This window comes from Coturnix japonica, chromosome 1 (genome assembly GCF_054131305.1).
Source record: "Coturnix japonica strain WE chromosome 1, WE-NBRP24, whole genome shotgun sequence".
NCBI classification, from domain to species: domain Eukaryota; kingdom Metazoa; phylum Chordata; class Aves; order Galliformes; family Phasianidae; genus Coturnix; species Coturnix japonica.
In genome coordinates, this window is record NC_140663.1 from 142,278,351 (window position 1) to 142,288,830 (window position 10,480).

A 10,480-nucleotide genomic window follows, 5' to 3' on the forward strand; every position below is an offset into this window, starting at 1 on the left:
CCCAGTTTTGGGAACACTGGGACATAAAACCAGTGATCCTGGTACCAGGGGCAGAGATCTGCCTGAGCATCAGGAAATAAAAGTGGAAGAAGCTGAAGAAAAGCAAATGGTTCTGCATGGCTTGTCTCTGTTAAAAATAATAATAATAATAATTAAATTAAAAAAAAAAAAAAGTTGAGAAAACTGAGATGTTCAGCCATGGTCTTGAAGCATATTGAGAGTGGTGAGGTGCTGGAACAGGCTGTCCAGAGAGGTTGTGGATGCCCTGTCCCGTGGAGGTGTTCAAGGACAGGATGGATGAGGCCCTGGGCAACCTGATTAGATGTGGAGATTGGCAGCCTTGCATGCGGCAGGGGGTTGAAGCTTGGTAATCCTTGAGGTCTTTTCCAACGCAAGCTATTCTGTGATTCTACGATCCTATGATTCTATAATTCTGTTTCAGGTTAGGCTTCTGTTTCTCAGCTGACTTGCACATCATTATCCACCGCGGAAACACAGCTGTGAAAAAGGGAAACCAAGACACGATTCATTTGCAAATTCAAACTTCAGTTGAAATGTAGCACACGTATCCACATTATCTTAAATTCTAAGCATTCCTTATAATCAGTGGAGATCTGGTCAAAACAGGTGAGTTTCACTGGCTTTAACAGGGTTGAGGGCTACCTCTCATTTGGGTCTCTGGGTCCAAAACTGAACCTAAAGGCCTTGGACTGAGACATCTTTAAAAAATCTTGACCAAAGCAGAGTCAATAGGCTTGAGGGGAGTAATATGTTTATTCATGCAGAACTTGTTCAAGTGCTACTACTGCAGTGGGAGACAAGCTATCAGCTTACTAGGAATTAGTTAAGGGATGAGCTGAGACACAATGGCTTAGGGCTGCAACTTGCTGAAAGGAGCCATCCTGCAATTCAGCACTGCAGCTGTTTTTGTTGAGAAGTTGGGTACTGCTTTGTCTAATAATAGTACGGTCACATAGTATGTAAAGTTAATCATATGGGCTTCATAAAATTACATACTGCTGCCAGGATCAAAAAATGAAATGTACAGATTGCATACTTTCAACTATAAAAAGCATGGTCAGATGAATTACAGGCATTTTTATCTCTCCGTGTAGTTTGTAAGATGAATTAGAGACTATTTTATTTTTCTATTGGCTGTAGTCATAAACACTGAGGCAAGACATAAGCTTTTACTAGAGGTAAATGAACACCTTGGTTATTGATATCTCTATTCTGGCCCTCGAATAAAGTAGTAAGGCTGTTACATCAAAATCAGTACCCTCAATACTGAGCATTTTGCATACATCAGTTTGTTCCTAAACATTAAATTGTTTAATTTCTAATCAAAATCATAGATGAATTGTAGGAGTAATAATAAATATTGTTTTACTACTGAGAGAGTGTAGTAGAGTATGTGGTAAGACCACTGGTAGGATGAATGCCTTAAGAAAATGTTTAAGCATTTTACTTAAAAACTAAAGTCCATTCTGGTATTCTTCGTTATTTAATTAAAGTGAAAAGGACGTAAGTGATTACAGACATGGGAAGGAGCAAGGTCAATAGCACTTTAACACTGCTGTTGGTTCTGTTCAGTCACTATCTAGCAGTTTAGAGAGGCTACTTGGGGCTCAGAGATGTGTCACCAGTGTGACTACAGGTGCATGCTACAGGAAAATATACTTATCTCAAGAAGTACTCCAAAAATTTGGGACTGATACTCCAGAGGAAGGATAGAGTCAGAAAAAAAGACAGGCTTGCAGAAGGAACATACAGACTACACTACATTATACACCAGAACACAATCCAGTATTTTTATTAAGGTATGCAAAAATAAGAGGAATTTCAGTAAAATCAAAAGACAGCAACACTCAATAGACTTATTTTAGGCTAAATATTGTTTGCCAAGCTGTGGGCAGCCAATTAGCACAACACGTATGTGAATCCTAAGCACAGAGGGTGTTTATATGAATAATTAAAACACACTGAGCTCTAAGTTCAAAATTTTAGGTATGATATCCCCCACATACTGAAGCGCATACAAATATCTGCATGGTAAGAAGCAACTCTTTAGCCTCCAGGCAGATGGTTAAATAGCTGCTTGTTGGCTGTGGCTTGAAAATACTGCTGTAAAATCCAGTGTCGGCTGATAAGGGAATGCACCTTGAGTTTGCTGGGTTGCTGGCCTGGCCTGGTAGGCTGTACCCACAGCCTTCTGCCCCACATGGGCACAGGAACTGCTGGAGTGGCTTCATGGCAGCCAGGAGCCTGGGCTGCATCCACCATTTAAGTACCGCTGAAAATGTGATCAAGAACTAAATTCCAAGTACAGGGAATTAGTTCCACTTAATCCACCTGTCTTATAGGCCTTAATGAATCTCATGAAAGAAAATTTTGGAACAAACATAGTTGCCAACTCATCTCCACATAAAATGTGAACAACAACTCATTAATCTTAAGATCCTATTTGAAAGTGAAACTCTAGTGCACTTGTTCAATTAAAAATAAATATTGCAGTGCCACTGGCAAATTCTTGCTTCACTCTTCTCATAAAATTGTATGCAGTGTCTTAAGTGTTCTTGGCCTATGTTTTACCTACAATAGTCAATACAGTATATTCTGCCTGAGGAGCAACTTCTTCCTACAATATAGTGACAGCAGCAAATTATTAACAAATTATGTGCCTACTCATGCACACATAGATGGTTGTAAGTATTTAACACTGCCCATTACTCAAGTGAATCATTTCAATGGACCCAACCCTCATCTACTCTAAATTGCCTCAGTCTTACAAAAAACTCGTCAAGTAAGTGCAGAAGATGTGAATAAAGCAATTTCTTATGCAGAGACAGGCAAATGCACATACTATTGCAGAAATACACATGCCCAGGAGAACATAAACAGCACTGAGCATGTAGAGAAACATATAGTTGTTTAATCTGTGAACTGTTGAGGCTTTCAAAATAAACAGTATATTTACATCATAATTCAAGTTTTATTGCAACTCTTTGAACTCCAGACAGCTATAATTTCCTTTTGTCTATTAGCCAACAGGAGTTTTACCTCAGTTTGATATTTTGCATGGAGTGAAAGAAAGAATGACTCAGATAATTGTGTTCAAAGCTGCTGGGTAAAGCTATTTTCCCTCCCTAGAGGTAATGTTTTTCTATGCCAAGCTTGAAGTTTTGAACTACAAAATAAAAAGTGTGCAAATACTGATTTTATTAGCCTTTTAAGCAATTCACTTTGAAATAATGGGAGGGAAGATAATCATACTTTTTATATGTGTATTAAATCAATTTTAGAAAGGAAGATGCAATTCTATTATTTAATATTAGTATTTTTCTTAGTCTTCTTAGAACTTCCATACATGGGAAGTGTTTGTGTTGTTGGCATCCTCTGTATAGTCAGATCCTGAAGTTCACATCACCCCCATCACCAGTTTTCTGAAAGTCAGCAGACTGCAAAGGCAGAGCCAAGGAACTGGGAGTCTCTTCTAATGCTATTTATATCAGAAACATATATCAATTTTATGATAGTAAATGTATATTCTATGAACAAAAATGACTTATTAGTGTGCCCAACCCAGCAGCAATGGCACAAAGAAGGGCTAACATAAAATAAATGAGAGCTCCCTGAATCTTTTTTAAAGCCCAAATCTTCTGCCTTGGCATGCAGAGATGAACAAGGTTTCTGGCCTGTTCTTACTTAAGTGAGATAGTTTGCCCTTGCCTGTTAGGTACTGAGGATTAGGAAAAGCCCTTTCAATTCAGAGTTATTAGTGAACAAAATAGGCTGCCAGGGGAAGTAGTTCCAGCATCAAGCATCAGAGTCTGGAACTAATGAGCATCTAGGGACTCTTACAGTGCCGGGTATATTTCCTGAAAGAGATCACAGAATAGAATCACAGAATCATTGAATCATTAAGGTCAGAAAAGACCTCCAAGACCATCGAATCCAACTGTCCGCTTTCCACCAATATTTCCCAACTAAACCACATCCCTTAGCACAAAATCTACATGTTTCTTGAACACCTCCAGGGATAGTGCCTCAACCACCTCCTCGGGCAGTCCATTCCAGTACCTGACCACTCCTTCTGAGAAGAAATTTTTCCTAGTATCCAAAATGAACCTCCCCTGATGCAACTTGAAGCCATTCCTTCTTGTCCTGTAAAGAGTTATGTGAGTTTCATGGTTTTATAATTTTTGGTTATTGGTATTGCACATCATAGCATCATGTAGTGCACTGGGAGTTAAAGAGTCAATGCTCTAGATCTGGGCACCTGCCCCAGAAGAGAAGAACTACGTATCCCAGAGGACTTTGCGTTCAGAGAGGAGATAAAACCCCTGGCAAGGTCACCAGACCTTCCCTTTTCTCTTTTGATCTCAGCAGTTTATGAGCTCCCCAGATCGTCTCACCTCAGCATTAGACTTAGGCCTTTGGCTTTCAGACACTCTCTCATTATATTTGATAGCTTCAATTCTAATTATATTGTAGCATATTGTATTACAGTGTGCTATCTTGCATTTCTATATCTTTTTTAGTAAAATAGTTTGTTTCTCCATAGATCACTGCCGCTGTGTTGCTTTAGGCTCATCTTTCTACCCTTTTTTCTCTCTTTTCCCTGTTTCCCTTTTCCAGGGCACAGATCTGCAGGTCCCTCCACCCAACTAATCACAGAACCTGGCTGAACCAGCCCATAAACCATTGACAGTGGGAGATGAGGCTCATCCCCCACCTCAACACCACCTTCCTTCAAGCATTTGTAGAAAGCGGTAAGGTCTCCCCTGGGCCTCCTCCAGACTGAACAATCCCAGCTCCCTCAGCTGCTCCCCATAAGACCTGTGTACCAGACACCTCACAGCTTCTTTGCCCTTCTCTGGACATGCTCCTGAGCCCCATTACCTTTATCATAGTATCATCATCATAGTATCATAGTGTCGTGTGGGTTGGAAGGGACCTTAGAGATCATCGAGTCCAACCCCCGGAATTCGAGCCTCCTGTGTAGCAGAGCAGCACTTCTACCACTTGCGCCACAGGGGATTTGAACCTGGGCCCCGGTGTTACAAGGCAGCATTCCTACCACTGCGTCACCGGGGCACACTGAACCCCAGATCTTTTTCCTCTGCACAGTCTTCCAACCCCTCTGTGTTGAGCCTCTAGGGTTGCCTAGTGTTGGTGTGACCAGAGTGCAGAACCTGACACTTGGTCTCATTGAACTTCATCTTAACACCATCAGCCCAGATATCTAACCTGTACAGATCCCTCTGTAGGGCCTTCTTACCCTCAGGTAGATCAACACCAACTTGGGGAGCCCCAGCTTGGTGTCATCTGCAAATTTACTGAGGGTACACTCAATCTCCTCATTCAGTTCATCAATAAAGATATTAAACAGGACGGTCCCCCATACTGATCCTTCAAGAGCACCATTTGTGATTGGACATTAGTTGAATCAGATGAAGAAACCCTACACTGCTACCTCCATTTAGGAAAGATGCCACAATGCTTGGCCAGTTCTCCCCCCTACTTACTCTCATCAACCCTTTTGAAGTCCAACTGTGTAACAAATAGAAGTAACCATCCTAGTGAAGCCAAACTCATGGACACACGTACAACTTATTTCTACCAAATGCCTATTCTGCTCATTCTATTAACTGTATTAATATTTTGATTCTTGCAAAGCAATTCTTCTTGGCTTGTTTAGATGAAAGTGTGTTTTAAAAATGAAATTCTTGTAGTGCTGTGACTATTGACCCACCCACAACCTTTGCAGGTAATTCTGTTTCCTTTGGCAAACCTCAAACAGCCTCCTTGTTCACAATAATGAGTAGCAAATCTCATTTCAAAAGGTCTATTTAGCACTTGTCTTCTGCAGGGCACTAGCTTAAACTATCTACATGCAGGTTAATTTCTTGAGTCACATCAGTCAGGTTGTAAACATCACTTGAGCAACACGGTGCTGCCAAAAACTGACTCCATGGTGGCGTAACTTCACCTTGACCTCAGAGTCCCTGGTCAACAAGTCAAGTACAGATAAAAACTGCAAGCAAGATGCCCGGAAAGAAAGTAGTGAGGAAGTAAGAGAATATGTATTTGATCAAACACAGCAACAAGCTTCAGAAATACACCTAATCAAACATTATTTTCTCCACTGTACATAAGAGATCATCAAGGAAGTTCAGTAGAATTAAATGGCCTGTTTTTTGTTTTTTGTTTTTTTTTTACAGTTGTAGCCTTCCTTGCTAAGAGACAAACTATTGTAACATCCAATGCTAGGGTAACTAACAAACTCATGAAACAATCCTGATCGGTTAAGTATTGGAAGACCTATCAAACATGTCTGAAATGAACTAACAGACTGTAGGCGAAGACAAAACCCTGACTGGTTAACAGAATTGGCCCCTGTTACCCATATATTCATCCAAGGCTTGATCTTGTGAATGACTGCACCGGTCTGACTCCGCCAACAGGAGGATGGTAAGGCTGAGCTGCTTCAGACCGAACCTGTTTTCTGCAACCATATTTTCTAACTGCTGCAGTAGGTTCCAACCAAAGTTAACATATCAGACCACCTGGCCCTGACCTTGTTGATGAACCACAGGGAATGCACTGTTGGATAACGCCCCTACCACATCCCACTCACCTTTTAGCACTGCGGCTCACAAAATAGCTGACCACTCCCCCCCCGGTACATAATTGCAGCCGCCCCCTGCGGACGCTGAGGTCTATACGTGTCCTCGTCGGTGTGAGGAGCACCCCGCTGAAACTCAGGCGGGGGCTGTGGTGGCACGGCCGGGGCAGTAGGCGCCGTCGCAGGATCCGGCGTGCCAGACGCCGCAGCAGGATGGCGCAGTGACACCTCAGGGACGGTCGGCGTGGGGGAGGAATCGAACAGAGACCGCGGACCGGCCCCGAACATCGTAACCGACGAGCCTGGCGCCTTCCCGTCATCTCCCGCGCTTCGGACCTGCACGGGTTGCTGACCGGTAGCACGTTGCATATGGTAGCGTTTCAAGTAGTTAGGAACCTCCCGCGAGGGAGCCCGCAGTTTATTAGGATTTTTCTGTTCGTCTGTAACTGCGTTCCCAAATAGTCTATAACTGACCATCCTCGAATGCTCGCCACTCCTTGACTTCAAAAAGGGCGGCATTCAAGTCCTTACAGTGCTCTTTAGCCCGACCTGCCGCGACCAGCGCCGACAGCGTTTAGGCCCCGAGCTTCCTTCAACCCCCGCTTCTCTAAGAAGCTTTGTTAATAAAGACAGGGCTACCTCAAGCTCCATGTCGCTCGTCAGTTGCGGCTTGGGTGCACTCCTGGCCACCGTCCTTTCCCCCGCGAGCACACTTCTCGATCATTCCTTGTTTGTCCTCAAGAACGACCGAGTCCCTGTTCGGGTGCCATTTTGTGAGAGCCGGATTGTAGAACTCACAGATAATTCAACGTGAGCTAACAACTGAGTACAGCTTTATTATGGCGCAAACAACCTTTTATACCCTCCAACTGCAGTCGTGGCATAACATGATTGGATAACCCAGACACAGCACAACAAATGATTGGCTGCCTTCCACCCCAACTAAACAGTTTAACAATACCCTGACACCGTGACAACTTGAGACCCTCACCGCCTGGTCCCCGCCCCTCTGCCTCACAAAGCCTTCTCACAAGGTCGTTATGTCCTTAAAGCCATCATGTCCTCCCTGTTCTCTCAACCAACTCTCAACATTCGGGTAAGCAGTACAGGAAAAAGAATGTACAGGAGAACTTCTGTAGCACTCTTGCCTGGTCAGGTTGGCTAAAGCTGAATCATTAAGCTGAAAGAGTACTCTGATATCCTCCCTTTGGCATATACACTCATATTCTACTGCAGGTTGGAGAGGCTCCAATATCACCTGTAGTCCCTAGAAGAGATTTCTGTCTCCCCATATTGTTGTGCTGCCCGTGGAGCATCCTATATGATGCTTATGGAGCTCATATAGCTCTGTTACCCTCTGGGAAAAGTTGGAAATGTCACTGGGAGATGGAGCTCTTAGTGTAGCGTTGCAGTGGAACAGGTTGTGCAGAGAGATGGTGGATGCCCCATCCCCGAAGACATTCAAGATCAGGCTGGAGCAGGCTCTGAGCAACCTGATCTAGCTACAGATGTCCCTGTTCATTGTAGGGAGTTGGACTGGATGGCCTTTAAAAGTCCCTTCCAACTCAAATGATTCTGTGATTCTATGAAGTCTCTGAAGACTGATATATAGATAGGTTCAATCCAAGAGGGGGCATGCTTTGATATTGTGTGGCCTTAACTCAGGTTTAAGCCAGACTAAAATAAATGCAAATGAAAGCCTGCATTTTCAGCACTCATTTCATTACATCAAACTTTATATCCATTACTCATTCAAAATAGCAAAATCTAAAATATTTATAATAGAAGTAGGTAAATAAATGAAAGAAAAACTCTGCTTTACCCATAGTTGTGCTAAGCTTATTTCTAAAAAAATATCTGCTTCTTTTTCATCTCACTTGCTCACTCTCTTCTGAAACGTTAATAGTCTGGATTTTGAGCTTTGCCTATGTCTTTTGCCTTTGTTGAGTCTGTTCTGAAGACTGCACCAAGAGAACTTGCTGCTAGGAAACAGCACTTCCAAAAAAGCATTCTCAGGTGGATTTAGATAGCTCCTCTCTCCTGATTCTCCCTAGATGGACAATGGACAATAGCCTGTATGCCAATGTTCTGTTGTAGAAGAACATGAAATTCCTATTTCCTCCATAACTGGCCACTTTCTCCATTCAGGTAAAGGCTGTTTCTCTTCTTTTAGCACACAAATGTCTAAATGCTATTTTTGCACTAATTATAGTAAACAACTTTTTCTACTAGACTGAAAATTCTTCCTCACCCTTTTTTCCTGTCTACTTGGCACATTTTAGAGAAGAATCTGCATTTCACTATGCACATACCTATATCAATCCATACATGAAAAATATACATTGAATGAACAGGCAAGGTGGAAACACAGAAATATTAGGAGAAAAGGATCTCTGGAGGTCTATTCCAATAGCATGCTACATCAGGACAGCCAAAGATAATTGTTTTGCACTCTGCGGTTTCGTGACTTCTGTCAGACACGATTTTGACTAAATACTTGAAAGCAAGAACAATTTGAATCATAGAATCACAGAATTGCTCAGGTTGGAAATGACTTCAAAAATCAAGTCCAACAGCAACCTAACCATATTACCCTAACAAACAACCCTCTGCTACTGTGTCCCTGAGCACCACATCCAAACAGTTTTTAAACACATCCAGGGATGGTGACTCAACCACCTCCCTGGGGAGCCTATTCCACTGCTTAACAACACTTTCTGTAAATAAGTGTTTCCTGTATCCAACCTAAACTTCCCCTGGCACAACTTGAGGCCATTTCCCCTCATCCTGTCACCTGTCACCAGTGAGAAGAGATCAACCCCGCTCTCGCTGTAAGCACCTTTCAGGTCCTTTTCCCCAGACTAAACAGCCTCAGTTCCTTCAGTCTCTGCTCATAGGGCATATTCTCCAGGCCCTTCACAAGCCTTGTCACTCTTCTTTGGGCCTGCTCCAGCACCTCAATGTCCTTTCTGTACTGAGGTGCCCAAAACTGAACACAGTACTTGAGGTGAGGCCTCACCAATGCCAAATACAGGGGCAGGATGACTTTCCTAGTCCTGCTTACCACACCATTCCTGATACAAGCTAGGATGCCATTGGCCTCCTTGGCCACCTGGGCACACTGCTGGCTCATATTCAGCCAACTTTCCATGAGTACACCAAGGTCCCTTTTCATCAGGCAGCTTTCCAGCCACTCCTCCCCAAGCCTGTAAGGTTGCCTGATATTCTTGTTGAAGGAAAGTGACCCACAGCTCTTTCTCTTAAGGCTTACCACAGTTTGGTGATTTGGACCTCATTATCTTCTACTGCTGTGAGAGGCATAAATAAAAATGAGATGGAGAAGACTTCCTCATCTCCTGTTGTCTGACTTCCAACAGTTAGTGGACAAATTATGCTCACCTGTAGGAAAAATGTCCAGAGAAACAAATGACTACAATATTGTTCTTTGAAACCCATTGGTAGAATGATTTTCCTTTAAAGTGAAAGTGTTGAAATATTTATTGCTCAGCAGAAGTAGATAAGGTACCAGATGCCTGAAATTATTAGTGTATGAATTCAAATATATTAAATAATGAAATTAAATGTATTTTAAATTTTTATTTATTTATTTTTAATCTGGAAAGTTTGTTTTAAGGATATTACCAGATACCTGTAAATTCCTGAGTTGGACATGAATCACAGGAAGACTTCGGGTACATTGTGACTTATAGTCATCAATTTAAAGCCATTGGTTCCATTAGGAATAATCCTCAGACTGTGTTTACATTTCCTTTGGAGGCTGCCAAGCGTTGGAAGAAGCAACACATATAAAAAAATTCCTAAGGGTTGTGAGGACATGGAGAAGATGCTGTA